Raw genomic sequence first — 16444 nt, forward strand, 5'->3', positions numbered from 1 at the left:
TGTCCATATAAATTAGAAGAAATTTGGAAAATTGCATGAATAGAATTTTGTGTTTTGCGCTTATTCCTGAAAGTGGTGTCATATAAAATTTTAGCCACTCAGGTTAATGGGCATCTCCTATTGATTAGCAGTACAGCTACTCAAAAAAACCCCCCAAACTTCTATTAGTTGAAAAAATAGCTAAGCCAGTTTTTCTCTTAAAAAAAGCAGAGAAAGATAAACTCTAAGCTAATCACTCTGGAGGTTAAGACTTTTGCCTGAGATGTACAAGGCATAAGGGACTCAGGTAAACTGTAGATATAATTCAGCCTGTTAGTCATACAGAATGCTACCCCGTCATAATGTTAAACTCAATATATGCCTCAGTTTTTGACAATGATGTTCCCCTGTAATTTCACATTCTGTTTTTGTACATGCACACATATCCCGATATTGATAAAGTTGAAGAACTGAAACAAATAATAGCTAAGTACAATGAGAATGGAAAAATTAGTCATTTCTCCAATTAAGTTTTCATATTTGTTAGATATTCTGTGAATGTACATACATCTACAGGAACAGACTGCTCACAAAATGCATCAGCTCTTGCCTTTCTTGAGTACACCTGGAAGAAAAAAAAAGGTCACATATACTTACTGTCCTGGTTTCAGCTGGAATAGAGTTAATTTTCTTCCTAGTAGCTGGCATAGTGCTGAGGTTTGGATTTAGTAGGAGAATAATGCTGATAACACACTGATGGTTTAGTTGTTGCTGAGTACTGCTTATGCTAGTCAAGGACTTTTCAGCTTCCCATGCTCTGCCAGGTGCACAAGAAACTGGGAGGGGGCACAGCCAGAATAGTTGATCCAAACTGGCCAAAGGGCTATTCCATACCATATGACATCATGCCCAGTATATAAACTGGGGGGGTTGGCCAAGGGGCAGCGATTGCTGCTCGGGAACTGTCTGGGTATTGGTCGGTGGGTGGTGAGCAATTGCATTGTGCATCACTCGCTTTGTATATTGTTATTATTATTATTATCATTATTGTATTGTTATTATTATCATTACTATTTTACTTCATTTCAATTATTAAACTGTTCTTATCTCAACCCAGGAGTGTTTCTCACTCTTACTCCTCCGATTCTCTCCCCCATCCCACCGGGGTAGGGGGAGTGAGCAAGCGGCTGCGTGGTGCTTAGTTGCTGGCTGGGGCTAAACCACGACACTTACGTAAAATATGTTCTCACTTTCACACACTGACTGTGATATAATAATCAGGAAGGAGAAGGTTCAACCTCACACCCAAGCTTCTCAACTTGATACCTGGGCTGTAGGCTGTACTGAGGTTAAGAATACCCTTCCCTCTTCTTTTTGAAACTGTTTCACTGTGTAGAAAAGAATTAAAAATTTATAGGATCAGAAAGAGAGCAAGCATAACGATGACTCAGTAACCTGCTGGTTCAAAATCTCACTTGAGAAAAGAGACCCAGATTCTGTTCTGTGTTCCAGACTATACATTTTACATGAGACAGACATTGGATAACATCTATAAGTAGCTCATGGAGTAACCTAGACCTTTCCAGTCCCAAGTGAATACCTTAACCAGCCAACATGAGAGCCATACTAACTATTGGATTTTTCAGTGCCCTCTATGAATATTACATTCTTTTCTGCACAGTGGCAGGTAAGCATCTTGCTCACTGTATCCGAAGCTACAGCCTCATGTTTAAAATGGTCTCTGGCATGTGTGCTTGATACCATGCAGTGAAAAGAGGAAAAAAAATTGTAATGAGTAGGGTAACTAAACTATAAGAAGTGCTGCATAGCCATCACCTACCTGTAATGTGAAACTTTAGAAGAGAAAATCTCCTGTCTCTTTTTGACATAGCAAAATGCAGACTGCTCCCTTTAAGATATCTGTACCCTGCTCACTTGAAGAAGGTTCAGCCACTTCCAGCTGAAAATTCTAGGCTTATTAATTTCCTAAAACCATGTTAAAGATTAATAATATTCACAATTTAGATTAGAAGATCTGAAAGAAATACTTTGCAATTTATTCTTTGTTATTTTAATGCTGAATATTGTGTTGGGTCTTAACGATTTTTCAGATTCTAGATCCCATTGACTTTATTTGTTACTGTGTGAGACAATATATTCATTTTCTTTGTGATGCTTTTGGCATTATACTTCTGTGACTGACCAATAAACCCCTAAAATGGAAGAAGGCTCAGAGGAGACAGGCAAGGGCAATGTGCCCATGAAGGTCAGAAAATTATGCAGTGTTTGACTGACCAGAGCTGTTGCAAAGAAGCCGACTATCTCATCACAAAAGGGACCAGAGAGAGGATGGCCTTGGTTTTAGATGAACAGCTATCAACAGTTGAGTGGATAAACTAGTGGTACAAATGTTTCTCCTCAGTTCACTAAGAGTTTGAATGTCTGCCTGAGTTAGCCAGACCAGCATGGGGTAGTGAATATGTGGCTCGGCTCAACACAGAGCATAAAACTAGACAACTGTCAAAAGAATTTAAAAGACAGTAACAAGTTTGAGCTGGCTTCAACCCACATTTTTCTTCCCAGCAACTGGGGATCCCCAGTATCCTGACAGTGAGCATATTATAGAGACTGACAATGGGGATCATATTAGTATTGTGATTCAGCTGTGTATTGAAATTGCTTTATTTTGCTAAGTTTAACTTACATTTGCATTGTGTTATGCAGTATATTTTGTATCACTCTGCTAAATCAGAAATCCCCTGTAATATCAACTATCTTCAAATAAGTGAATTTTATATTAAATTTTATACATTCCAAAGCACAGAATATCTAAAAGAACCTGGTCAGAAAGTATTGGACTCTGACAATTTCCTAGAAGGACTTCAAAAATCTAGTCGTATTCCCATTAAAGATTTCCTTGTTCCATCGATAATTGTAATTTTTAATAAATTCACTGCTATGTAAAGGGATTCCTCATTCATATAAATTTTATTTTTGCTGGATATCCTGAAAATTTATTTACTTATTTACTCCAGCTTCTATGTGTACCACAATTTTATTTTCCACAGATTTTTCAAATTATTTTTTGTATAGGTTTTTTTAATGTGTTTGGTTTCTTGATGGAATATATACATCATACATTTTCTCCAGATGCCTACAAACATATCTGGGTCAGAAGCTGATTAAGGAGAACTTTTGTATTGTTACTACCATTTTTAATTCCATTTTCTTATTCTGCAGTCTAGGTCCATGGAATAGGTAATGAAACTACCACTACCTTGTCTAGCTTCGGGAAGGTTGAGCAAAACCCTGCTTGTTTTCAGACCAATAGTGTGATTTCCTCACTGCATTCTTTGTTATTAAAAGTAGCAAGTGAGAAGGTGCAAGATCAAATATCACAGTGTTGGATTTGCTCCTTTGTCCTCCAAACTTTAGCTAATGAAACTGAACATCCTCATCACAGCAAAAGCTGATAGGGCAGGTATCAGCAGGACTGTATCTATAACTCAGCCACTGAGAGATGGTTTGGGTCCCAATGCACACAAGCCCTTCTTTCTCCTTATAGTACTCTATCATTCTTCTGATTCATAAACATATTTCCCATTCCTCCTAATACTTAATGGTTTCTTGATTATTTCCTTTCCCATATCACTTCTTGTCAAACCTCAGGGATTTGCCCTGGATTCTCCTATTCCTGCCAACCCTGTGCTACTGGGTGAAAAACAAATGGGTAAATTCTGAGCCTAAGACATTCTCAGTGAAGCACTCAACTACTAAGAATATGGCATAGTGCAGAAAAATTCTCCAAAACGTCTGTATCAGTAAAATCAGGCATTTTGCTGAAGTCACTGCTTGTGAAATTCTGTGTTAGTGTGGATGAGGAAGTGAATACATGTTGGCGTGAGAAGGATGACCTATTTATTGGAGCAGTCATTAATAGCATACTAATATTCTGTTCAGTGTAAGGCGTAATTCTCTCACTCTTGCTCACAGTGACTTGTGTGCAAGTAGTCTTATTGAGCCAGAGCCAACTATTCGGTGTGAAGAAAGTAGAAAAAAACAGGACTGCATCTCACTATCAGCATCACAGCTGTTCTCACTTCATGTCCTACTTGATAGCTGGGCTACTGAGAAAAGCAAATACTTCTTTGTCTTATTTCTGCACTAAGTAAATGTCATAGCAACCCATTAGCACTGACAAGGTTCTTGTTTCTGAATATCAACTACTTTAACTCTTTCTCTTACACTGACTGTTTTTCCATGATTTAAGCCATGGAAAGCAATGTCCTTTGTTTAAGACTACATGCAATCACAGCATTTGATTTTTCCAAAATAATAAAAGGATACAAATAGCTCATTTTATTCTTATTTTACAGTTCTATTGGCTACTGTGCTTTGAAGAAGTTGTGTATTGGCTAGAACATGACCCTTGTATGCTCAGTAGTTAGTCTTCTTAAGCAGCTTCTGAATAGAAAATTTTTACTTCTGCACAGGACTGGGCAAATTATATTTGAGTTAAATGAAAACAGTGTGAGTATTTCTGTGGACTGATGGAGCTGATTCTTAAATAACATCATAATTTGACCCTTTGAAATATGCACCAAATGTGTTCCAAAACATGTTGAAAATAGGAGTAAAATCCTTGTTTCTGTTAACTTAGTTGACTGGGATCAGATTCATAAATTAAAATTGCTTTAGATTTTTTTTTCATTACCCATATTACTGTCACAGTGAAAACTGATATAGTCTTTATTTACCTATGTCTCAAAAGTATCTGGAAGGTCCTTGGTGCTTTTTTAGGATCCCAAACATTTCTGTATGTTTATGTTAAAAATCTTTAGAAGTTGCCTTTTGTTATCTTCCTTCCCTACATTAATTTGAAGTTCCACAAGCTGAAGTTTGTCAGTGTATAGATGGATCACCAAGCCCAGGATAGCAGGCACTAATTGTCAAAGTTGTCATGCCTGATACCCACCAAAAAATCCTGACACTATCTTGCTTCAGAGGCTAGTAAACCCTTCACTGATTGCTATGGAATAGTTACACGGAGTATGAAGATTTTCCCTGAATCTCTACACTTTTCTACAAAATTGGTTCCAAAATGAGGGAAGCAGAGATAAATTACCATCTGCTTTTGGTTGCAGAAAACCTGAGTACATTTATTTTCATCTACTTGTTTCTCCAACTAATTAATAAATGATTACAGAGAAAGATGACAACTTAACTTACTAGTCACACAGGACACAGATATATGCTGTTCTGCAGTTTCTGACAGATTGAATTATTGGATACAGTTAAGTTGATGGGAAAAAAGCAAAGGGACAGGTTAGAAGTTCAGGATTCTTGCTGACTGCACTACCTTGTTATAGTATCTTGCTAGAAGTTGATTTCAGGAACATACATTAAATTCCTTTTCTTCCAATCAAGAAAAACATAACAAATAAATCATATAATAGGAGGTAGTATAAAATATCTTACCTTCTTTGACCTCAGGAGAGCTGTGATGGAGGAAGCTGTGCACGGTGCTATACTATGCTGATAAACAACACTTATTTGTATCAATATCAGAGTTTACCTTATGTAAGCTTCTCTGTAAACAGAAATAAAACCCAAATGCATGTTGCATGGGGAATTTCTTTTATTTTCATCTAACTCAATTTAGAGATATTAATATTGACCCTTGGGTCCTTATCCCTATCATATAAACATAATTGCCTGTTCTTAACATGTAAGATAATCTGGGTTATAACTGTCTACAGATGCTTACGTTTCTGATTTAGAAAATACATTCTTATAGTATCTTTTGGGGTCAAATGTCCTTAATCTTTATTTTTCTAACTCAATTCTGTAATTTTCTAACTCACTCATTTCTGTCATTTATATATGCATTAAGGAAAGATGCAGAGACAACTTATTAAGCATGGAGCTCAGATCCTTGTCTTGATGCAAAATAATCAAGACTGACATATACTTTATCTGATCAAAGGTTAATAATGCACCACATCACTAGATGAAAAAGAAATTGTTTTCAGAACTACTCCTCTAGACATGTTTCAGATAAGATTACATTTAGAAGAAAGTATATGATTTACTTCCTCAGGCATACTGCTTAGTTGGGAAGGCTGTGTGAAAATGTAATATTCAGACTGCTTTGCTTCATTTAATTTTTAGTATGAAACAATTCAGTTTGCATAATTCCAACTTTTATGATTGTTATTACACTAAATGCAATATCATACCAGTTAACACAATAATGATCTCTGTCTCAAAGGATAAAAGTCTACAGCAATGTGTTACACCCACAACCTTGTTATGGCCAAAAGGGAGAACCCTATATATACAGAGCTAGAAAATTATCGTTAGTCCAGTTAGAGATTTAACAAGCTAATACTCTAACTTATCTGGGTAATACAGAAAAGCCTTATTCATAATGTGGTTAAAATTGACCAAAGGACCAGAGGGTGATCACTGTTTTAGGTAAAGGGCTGTATCAGTTGAGTGGATCAGCTGGCTGTGTAAATGGCCTTCCCCAAGTTATCAAAAAAGTGTGAAAGTCTTCCTGGGTGAGCCAGACCAGCATGAGGGAAGTTAATACATGGCTCAGCCCAACATAGAGTATAGAAACTTAAAAACTGACAGAATGAGCTTTGAAAAGGACAGCAGACTTGAGCTGGTTTCAGTCCATGTATTCCTTCCCAGTGACTGGGGTCGCCCAGCATCATGACAATAAATAAGTATATAGAGACCAGTAATGGTAATAATGTTTGAATTGTGATCCAACCATATATTGCAATTGTTATATTGTACTTGTGTCTTTATTTCAGTGAATTGCTGTATTACTCTGCTAAATCAAAGTCCCAGGCAATGTCAAATAACTTCAAATAAGTAAATTTGATATTAACACATTAAAACCTCCTCATGTGGAATAAAAGAATCAATTAATGGTTTTGTCTGAATATACTCAGTATCATGTGGAAGGTGGCAGAGACTTTCTGTAGGAAATGATTCTCTGCAAACAGAGATAGCCATTGCAGGACATCTAAGTTTTAAAAAATTTAGTGTTATCTTCTAAGGTATTGAACACCAACAGTTAAATCAGGAGCTAGGATTTGGTTTTGACTGTTAAACAAACTCCAATGAAGAGCTAATGTAATGATGACCATTGTAATAGCTCAAGGTATATAACCTGCTTTAAAATACACATACAGTGAACCACAGCATAACAAGTTTGCAATGCTATGTATCCAGCCATACTTAGGTCCCAGTACAGCTTAAAAACCTGTACTGCAGAGGTCATGTTCTGGTAAATACCCTAAACCACCTTGGAAAGAATAAAGATGAAAGGACATTTCTTTGAAAAGTCACAGGTGTTTACTGACTGGGAGTGTCACTGAAATTATGCAGCAACTATTATAACTAACAAAGCATGAATATATGATCAGTGTTGTTAGTAAAAATGTTGTCCAAGCTCTGCAGTGTAGAAATTAATAAAATATAAAAATTGGAAGGGTCATTTGCAAAAAAAATACGTGTAGGCCACAGTGTACAGAATTAATCTAGTGGAAGATGGAAAGCCACACAGTCTACAGCACGCGTTATGGTACATACCAGTACTCGCCACATATTTGATCCAGTATTTACTGGCTTTCCTCCAATTTTGCTGCCCAACTGGTATGCAACAGTAGTGTCCATCAGTCTTAAACATACTCATAATTTCATCCCATGGCAGTATTTCTTATAACCTCACACTACTCCATGGAAACCATGCCTGCATTTGCCTTGATATACACATGCCACAGAGAGACCATTTTGTCTTGGTGGCTTGTCCAGTACTCTCTTCTCCTTTGATACCTGTTTGCTGTCACTGACAGTTTGTCCCTGCGGACAACCATAAGCTTCAGCTTGACCATACCGTGGCTGTCAGTCAGATTAGCATAACACACTGTCACACTGTATGTATCAACAAGGCAGGATTATTTACATCCTGTCACACACAGACACGCAGCTAATGTACGTTAGACGTTTACATTGCTCCATTCCTGTACCAATGTTAACATTCTCAAGACTTAAGAACAAATCTTCTATAAAGAGGAGAGAAAAAAAAAATTAAGGCTGAAGGAAGCATCTAACGCTAGTAAAAATCCTACAGCGGCATATTGTGCAAAAAATAAAAAATAAAAAAAGGAAAATCATGTGCAGAGAAATCCAGTATGCACATTCAAAATACACCACTAGAATCCAGCTGTCACTAATCATTGGCACTTAGTTGTGTTCCTTCTGGAACCTCAAGGGCTGCCATGCCTTCTTATGCAGAAGTGTTCATTTCAGGCTACAGCTTCTTCTGCAGTGAGCTAGTACCCAACAGATAGTTACTAGCAACCTTCCCTGTGTGGTCTGTAGTATTAATGGTGGAGATGATAACATTAAAAAAAAGAAAAGAAAACAGAGCAATAATGCTTTTTACCTCTGCTTTGGAGCTATTAGGTCAGACTGGAGCTATTAGGACCTATTAAGGTCTCATGTGGATGTACAGAAGAGAAGGCCTGTGAGGCTACTGATTCCTGTTCTGCTAGATTCTAAAAGTATATTATGCTAATTATGTTATGAATTTCTAATAGTTTTATGAGTTTATCTTTGTTTATTTCATTGGTCTTTGCTCAAAGGGCTAGATTTTTCAAGCAATAGTCCCATTAACTATTTGCGCTGTAGTTCCAAATGGCCTGCAGCTATTTGCTGCTGTAGCCAGGAATGTAAAAATGTAAATCCTTAGCAACACCCACAAGCAGTTAATTAACATGCAAATGATCTTAAATCCACCCTCAGAAATGGATGTCACATTAAGGATAACATGGAAATTTCACTTTGAATGTTCAGGCTTAGAAAAACAAGTTCTATATCCATCCTCTGTTGCTTCACTTTAGCTTAATGTAAATAAAAAGTTAGCTTATTATCTAGCACATTTTATTCTAACATGTACAATACGGAAGCACATTGTTAGGAAAATTACTCGGACAAATAGCACCAGGGAGAAATTATCCTCCCTGACTAGGGGATGCAAACTCCATAGATTTATGTTAAGGAAAGAGTAGCTCAGCATCACACCACAGAAGAGATCTGACCTTCTGCTGAGGACTATCAGGAAGAATATGTGTAGGCTGGTAATTTCGTTAGTAATGGAAATTTATCATTGACAGGGATAAATTGGAAGCTGGTTTTAATGTACACATTTTTATATATGATAGATCTAATCCTTTTCTTTGCACAGTCTGTGTATTCATCATGATTTTATATGATAATTTCAATACAAGCATATAACTTCCTGTTGTGGTTTAACCCCAGCCAGCAACTAAGCACCAAGCAGCTGTTCGCTCACTCCCCCTGCCCCAGTGGGATGGGGGAGAGAATCGGAAGAGTGAGAGTGAGAAACACTCCTGGGTTGAGAGAAGAACAGTTTAATAATTGAAATAAAATAAAGTAAAATAATAGTAGTAATAATAAAAAATATAATAATAATAGTAATCATAATAATATACAGTGATGCACAATGCAATTGCTCACCACCCACCAACCGATACCCAGATAGTTCCCAGGCAGCGATTGCTGCCCCCCCGGCCAGCTCCTCCCAGTTTATATACTGAGCATGACGTCATATGGTATGGAATGCCTCTTTGGCCAGTTTGGGCCACTTTGGGCCATTATCCTGGCTGTGCCCCCTCCTGTTTTTTTGTCCGCCTGGCAGAGCATGGGAAGCTGAAAAGTCCTTGACTAGCATAAGCAGTACTTAGCAACAACTAAAACCATCAGTGTGTTATCATCAGCATTACTCTCATACTAAATCCAAACCACAGCACTAAGCCCGCTACTAGGAAGAAAATGAACTATATCCCAGCTGAAACCAGGACACTTCCTAACTCAATGAGGTTCTCTAAAAATATAGTGTTGTGCACATTTTGACAAAACTTCAGCTTTACACCTTCTTCTAAAACATGTCTTTTCCCTCAATCCTCCCTCTAACAAAACAGTGATACAGCTGAATAACATTCAGGAAAAGACTGTTAACTCCTTTTTATCTTGGGCAACCTGCTAGAATATCATCAAAGCAATAACAATCTTTCTAAAAGAGAACAGGACATACATATATGTATAAGACTTCAAAAACAACCTCGTCATTCTTATCTGCTTTTAACAGTACAGCTTTGTTTATGTTATGACACCACCACACATATTTTAAAATGCAGAAGTAGGAAGAAGGACAAACCACCAAAAACTATTAAAAAATTTATACCTACAGAAAAATATGTAATATGAAACTTGAGCAAGCACAGGGTAAAACCTTTTAACCAGTATGTTTTGTTAGGCATGCGTAGCAACTATTCTTGCTCTTTAAAGAAGTAAAATTCCCTATGAGAACAAAAAAAACAGAAGATTAGCAACTAAAAAAAAACCCCCAAAACCATTGTAGCTTTATATAGAAGAAAGCCCACTTTATAGTGTTTGTCTTGTTCCACATGACACTTTTGGTGCTTAAATCTTTAACACATTAACTAAGCAGAAAATAGAAATGAAGGAGTGGGATAATCACATATTCTCTCTTACATCAGAAGAAATGGCTTGAAGACCTTGGAGGTATAGTACCTTTATTCATTATGGTGAAATTAAGTAGGAGTACAAGGCCACTATAATATCAGATAAATTAAGGTTTACGCTATGCCATTGCTAGAAAGCAGCTGCAGTCAGAGAAGCTAGTAAAAGAGTCTCTTCATCAGTTGAGTGGCATTACCTGGAGTCCTTTGATGGATATTCAAACTCATAAAAAGAAAAACGAATATAAAAAGACTGTACAGAAACTATAATGAATGTCTCAATGCTGCAAAGCAGTGACTATTACCCCTACTGTGGGAGAAAAAGAGGACATAAAGGGAGCTTTCATTTGCCCATAAATTCAGGAATACGTTTTGGACAATAATTATTTAAAGAAACAATACTGGCTTCCTCTGTTATACGCCTTGAGGTTTTCTGATAAAAGTGCTGTTATAAGAGGTAAGCATTATAGCTACAACTACAGATGAGAAGAATGACTGGATTTCAAAGTTTTGTAAAGTATATGAACTCATGTGCTGTATTCCAAGTGATAACTGGAGCTCCAAAGATAGCTCAAGTATTTTGTCATATACTTGAGAAAAGTTATCATAAATCTCAAAATATCCAAGAAGCTTGAGTTCAGGGAATGAGTTCTGCAAAATATTGGTAAATTCTGCTTCTATCATGCTTAACAGACTTAACAGAGAGAGAGTCCTCCTCCAGACCTGTATCCCCTTGCTGTTACTGTAATCATTAATCCATTATAAACATTACCAAATACAATTTGTCGTGGTTTAGCCCCAGCCAGCAACTAAGCACCACACAGCCGCTTGCTCACTCCCCCTACCCTGATGGGATGGGGGAGAGAATTGGAGGAGTAAGAGTGAGAAACACTCCTGGGTTGAGAGAAGAACAGTTTAAGAATGGAAATAAAGTAAAACAGTAATGATAATAATAACAATATAATAATGATAATAGTAATAATAATATACAAAGCAAGTGATGCACAATGCAATTGCTCACCACCCGCCGACCGATACCCAGACAGTTCCCGAGCAGCGATCGCTGCTCCCCGGCCAACCCCCCCCCCAGCTTATATACTGAGCATGACGTCATATGGTATGGAATAGCCCTTTGGTCAGTTTGGATCAACTATCCTGGCTGTGCCCCCTCCCAGTTTCTTGTGCCCCTGGCAGAGCATGGGAAGCTGAAAAGTCCTTGACTGGCATAAGCAGTACTTAGCAACAACTAAACCATCAGTGTGTTATCAGCATTCTTCTCCTAAATCCAAACCTCAGCACTATGCCAGCTACTAGGAAGAAAATTAACTCTATCCCAGACAAAACCAGGACAAATTGGTACAGCTTAGTTCATGGGGTGCCAAGAAGTCACCTTTCTTGTTCCAGCAAAACCTACCACAGCCAAGACTACTGCTACTGCTATTATTTTTCCTTTTGCTTCATACAGTATTATGCTCAATGATCCTTAAGATTTTCTCAAAGACCATTAAAGTTTTCTGCAACCTTTTCTCAATACTCTTTCAGTGTACAGAAAATACTAAGACTATCCATGCTCTTTAAAGAGTGCTTTAAATACTCAATTTAGTAAAATGACAAGGAAAATATCTTCAACCTGTGTAAATTTATAGCTAGATAATCAAGATTATTCAGATTCAATTTGTAGCGATTCTTAACTAGTCTTGAGAATGACTACTTAATTTAGGTGCATTAGAAAATATGTTTTCTTCATTCTTTGTCATCTGAAATCTATATATTTTAGTATGCACCATATAAGAAATTAATAAATGATTTTTCTTATAAAGTTTAAATTGCATTGATATTTATACATTAAATATATTTTAGCAGATTTTTTTAATATCATTCCACAGCTTAAAAAGAAAATATTACTGTAAACATTTTTATTAAGTAATTTATTTGTAATGACTATTTTAAGTTGATCCCTGTTAGACTGACCATTCTTCCATTCATCCAGTAGAAGACTATTCTCTTAAAAACCACACCGTCAAATCTCCTACAGTCTTCTTTGAATTCAGACAGTCATGCCACCATGGATTGTAATCCTGTCAGACTTAACAAGCTAAGCAGATTCAGGTTGAATTAATAGTAGACTTGGAGACCTCCAAGGAACACTTCAGTGTTACAGCAAGTTCTTTAGTGCTACTGACTCAGTGGGAAACACTCTTCTATGTGAGTTAGTACTGAACTAATGCCCCAGCCAGGGAATTCTAAAAGACACTATAATTAGGATGCAATAGGCTGGAATGTTCAGAAATAGAGAATGGGAGCAAAATATGGCCAATGTGGCTGCAAGTGTCTTAATATATGAAGTGGGAAAAAGCATCTGGAAAAGACAAAAAAAGCAAATTCCTGTTGCTAGCAGGAAAAACAAGGAAAATACTAATGGAGGATATAAAAATATCTTATGGTTGGATAGTATAAAAGCATTAGAAAGCCTGTTTGATGTGATGAACTCCAGATCATTTTACCGATGCATATGATAAATTTCTAACAACATATCAAGGAAAAAGAGCTAGCTAAAAATAGAGAGATAAAATTAATTCTCAATCAGTTTTAGCTGACATGTTGCTTGCTTTATATGTTAAAAATGGCCTTCAACAGAATCAGTCCACCAGGGGTTTTACAGAATTATAAAAGAAGGAAAATTCTGCTGCAAAACTCTTAGTACACAAGACAACTCTGGATATTTAATAAATACTGAAGTAAAGAATCTAAATTCTATGGAAAAGTTAGTCTAATATTTTTAAGTACTGGGCAATTAGTAAAAAGTTGTCTATTTTCATGCATGGTTTCTCCTTCCCAGAGCAAAAAAGTCTCATCTCTCTTCCCATAGACAAGGTAACTTGAAAATAAAGTAAAGGAAGGTGAGCTCTGTATCACAAAATATTTTCTTACTTTTACCAGGTAGGCAGTATTTGCCCATCTGTAGCTATGTCTCAAAATCAGCTCATTTCTCATTTTCCTAATATGATCAGCAAGCAGCTAAAGCCATCTTTAATACCAAATATATCTCATTCTCTGGCTGGATTATATTTTTAAATTTAAGATAAAGTAAGCAGTGTTCAGAAAAATTTACAGAAGTTGCTGCCCAAAGACACAGTCTGTATTAAATGCACAGGCTACCTGGATATGACTCTCTCCAGATCTCAACAAGGAATATGTTGTGGAAAATACTGTGAAAATGGCTAAGGGGGTGTTACTATAAGATTGAGTTGATATATTAGCAGAGGAAGACAAGAAATGGAAGATAAAAAAAAAAAATAAAGGATGTGATAGTCTCTGAATCAGTAGACAGAGCTTCCATTAATGTTTCAGTGGAAGCCTTCTACCTAAGAAAAAAATTGGTGTTTTCCCCATAAATTCATAATACTGAACTCCACTGGTCAACCTTCTAATCACTCAGATGATAAATAAAGTTAACAGAATACTTAGCAAGGCACTGCTCATATAAATTATTAAACATTTGCTGATAATATTCAGTGAAGAGCATATGAAAAGCTATAAGTGCATTGAATATTTTACGTATTAGTTGTCAACACAACTTCTCAATATGTACTGAAGTTATATGGAAGGTAATGTTTTCAAAAAATTGCTATGGAACATTTTAAAAGTTTTATATAAATCCTGAAGAAATATATCAGAACTTAATTTCCTGAAGACAGGAAGAAGACTGTAAAACCAATCCCCTTCTCTACCAAATGTTCAAGAGCAAAACAATATGACAGATTATTTTTCTGATTGTCATGCTACTGGAGATTTCATATATGTGAAAGTCTGTTTGAGCTTTATTTCCTTGGTGTTTTCACAGCTCATTATAGAAAATAATTAGTCTTGCATTTTAGCAACATTTTCGCTCTTAAAAGTAGAAGCATAAAACTTTTCCTTGTATGAATGTAGCCTGAGAATCATGAATAAATCACTGTTCAGTATGGTACAATGCATTTATAAATTGTGCATGATGACTCCCTATTTTAGATGATCCTAAGCATCATCCAAAGGCAGCAGTTTTGCTGTTAGCAAATGAAAAAATGTTGTAGATGAAACAGAAAAGGGTTGTGTCTTGTGAATGTTACTTAATTGCATTCTACTGATGACAGAGAATAAGGGAAAGAATTTATTGGTATAGCAACACTAAAAATGGAGTTGTAAGGTATTATATTTTGAATAAAATTTTAAAGATAATTCTATTTTAAAAGGTTGGTTTAAATTCACACACCACATTTTCATACTTAATTGTCCAATTAATCACACTCTGTTTGGACAATTTTATTGTGTCCACCAAAAATTTTAATTCATTAATTATAAAATTCAATCTATTTTCTTCATTTGGAAATTATTACTTTAAGAAGGTATTTCCCAGGACTTGTGTCCAGTGATGTTTTATTTTCCACTCTCACAATTACAGAGAACTTTTTTCCCTTTTCTTTGAAGGCCTCTTAAGTCTGTAAATTTAATTCCAAAATTCAGCAATTTTACATTTTCAGAATAGGACCAGACAACAATTTAATGTGAAAAAAATGTCTGGTTAAAAGTAATAGCAGCAGCTCTTACGTGGGTGTGGCACATTGGTTCTTGTATATACAGTTAATTTTAGATAAAGAAGTTGCTTTAAAATCATTGAACAGAGATGTCTCCTAAATCCAGAGAATTCTTATGGATTATCAGTTTACAAATATTATTTTATCCTTACTGATTTACAGGATATCTGCTATGAAAAATAGGCTGTATGCCTCTTTATTATAATGATAGGTAGTCTGCAGACTAGAAAGCGTTGCTTATTCAGGCACTCATAGTGTTGAACACACTCTTTGTAACTGAGTATGGCAGCTTGCCAGGAGATAAGGTTCAGCAGAGCACTACCTATTTAAATGCTCTGTCTTTTTCTTGTGAAATAATAGTCCTTACATTTCTAACTGCTCCCTCTGGCATTTATGCAGTTTTTGGGCTTGTTGGTCAGACAGGGCATGACCACTCAACAATAATCAGAAAAGCTCACAGATGGAACAAGAACTGAAGCTCTTCCCTGAATGGGGTCCTGCACATTTAATAGTCCCTGAAAACTCACAAGAACATTTCCCATTGCATCATGGATGGCTGGAAGTGCCCATGGGAAAAAAACAATGCAAATTAATATGATTTGCCTACGCTAATAGATATGAAAGCCTGTAAGCAATATTTCTAGAAAACGAAAAGAAAAATCTGCATCATCATAAAGTTACTTCTCAGTCAGACTCTGTGTAATAGTTAACAAGACACTCACATTCCCTAGTAAAAGTCTATGGATCAGAGATGCTGGTTTTAAATCTTAGTTAAATATGTTCAGCCATGAAGGATAGGTTATGCCTCTAGCTAGTTATTCAAATGAATGCTGCAGGTAGCAGAGTGAAAAACATAGAGAATCTTTAAAATTGGAAGTGACTTCTGTAAGATAAAAAAACCAGAACAGTTCTTGCCCCATCATCAGTGAACATAATTCATCCATTTGCATTAGCTATTCAAGCTTGGTTAATTTTCTCAAACAGTAAAGGTATTCAAGACATCCGCATACAGCTGACAACAGATGTATGGAAGACCTGTGCCATTCTGAAGAGCCAGCTAGAGCCCCACAGATGGCATGTTAGACAGCATTAGGTGCTGATGAATGAGCATCAACTCTATGAAACTGTATAAAATCCTTTATTTTGTATGGCAAAAAGATTAATAGAAAAAATGACCTTATAATTTCCTTATGGAAGTACACTAGTGGCATAATAGACTGCCTTAGAAGGAAATCTGATCACCTAGCAACTGCTCTGGTCTGAAAATTTCCAAATCTGAGGATAAAGAACATATTTTCAAGGATGGGT

Source organism: Pelecanus crispus, chromosome 3 (assembly GCF_030463565.1).
Source record: "Pelecanus crispus isolate bPelCri1 chromosome 3, bPelCri1.pri, whole genome shotgun sequence".
Classification (NCBI taxonomy): Eukaryota; Metazoa; Chordata; class Aves; order Pelecaniformes; family Pelecanidae; genus Pelecanus; species Pelecanus crispus.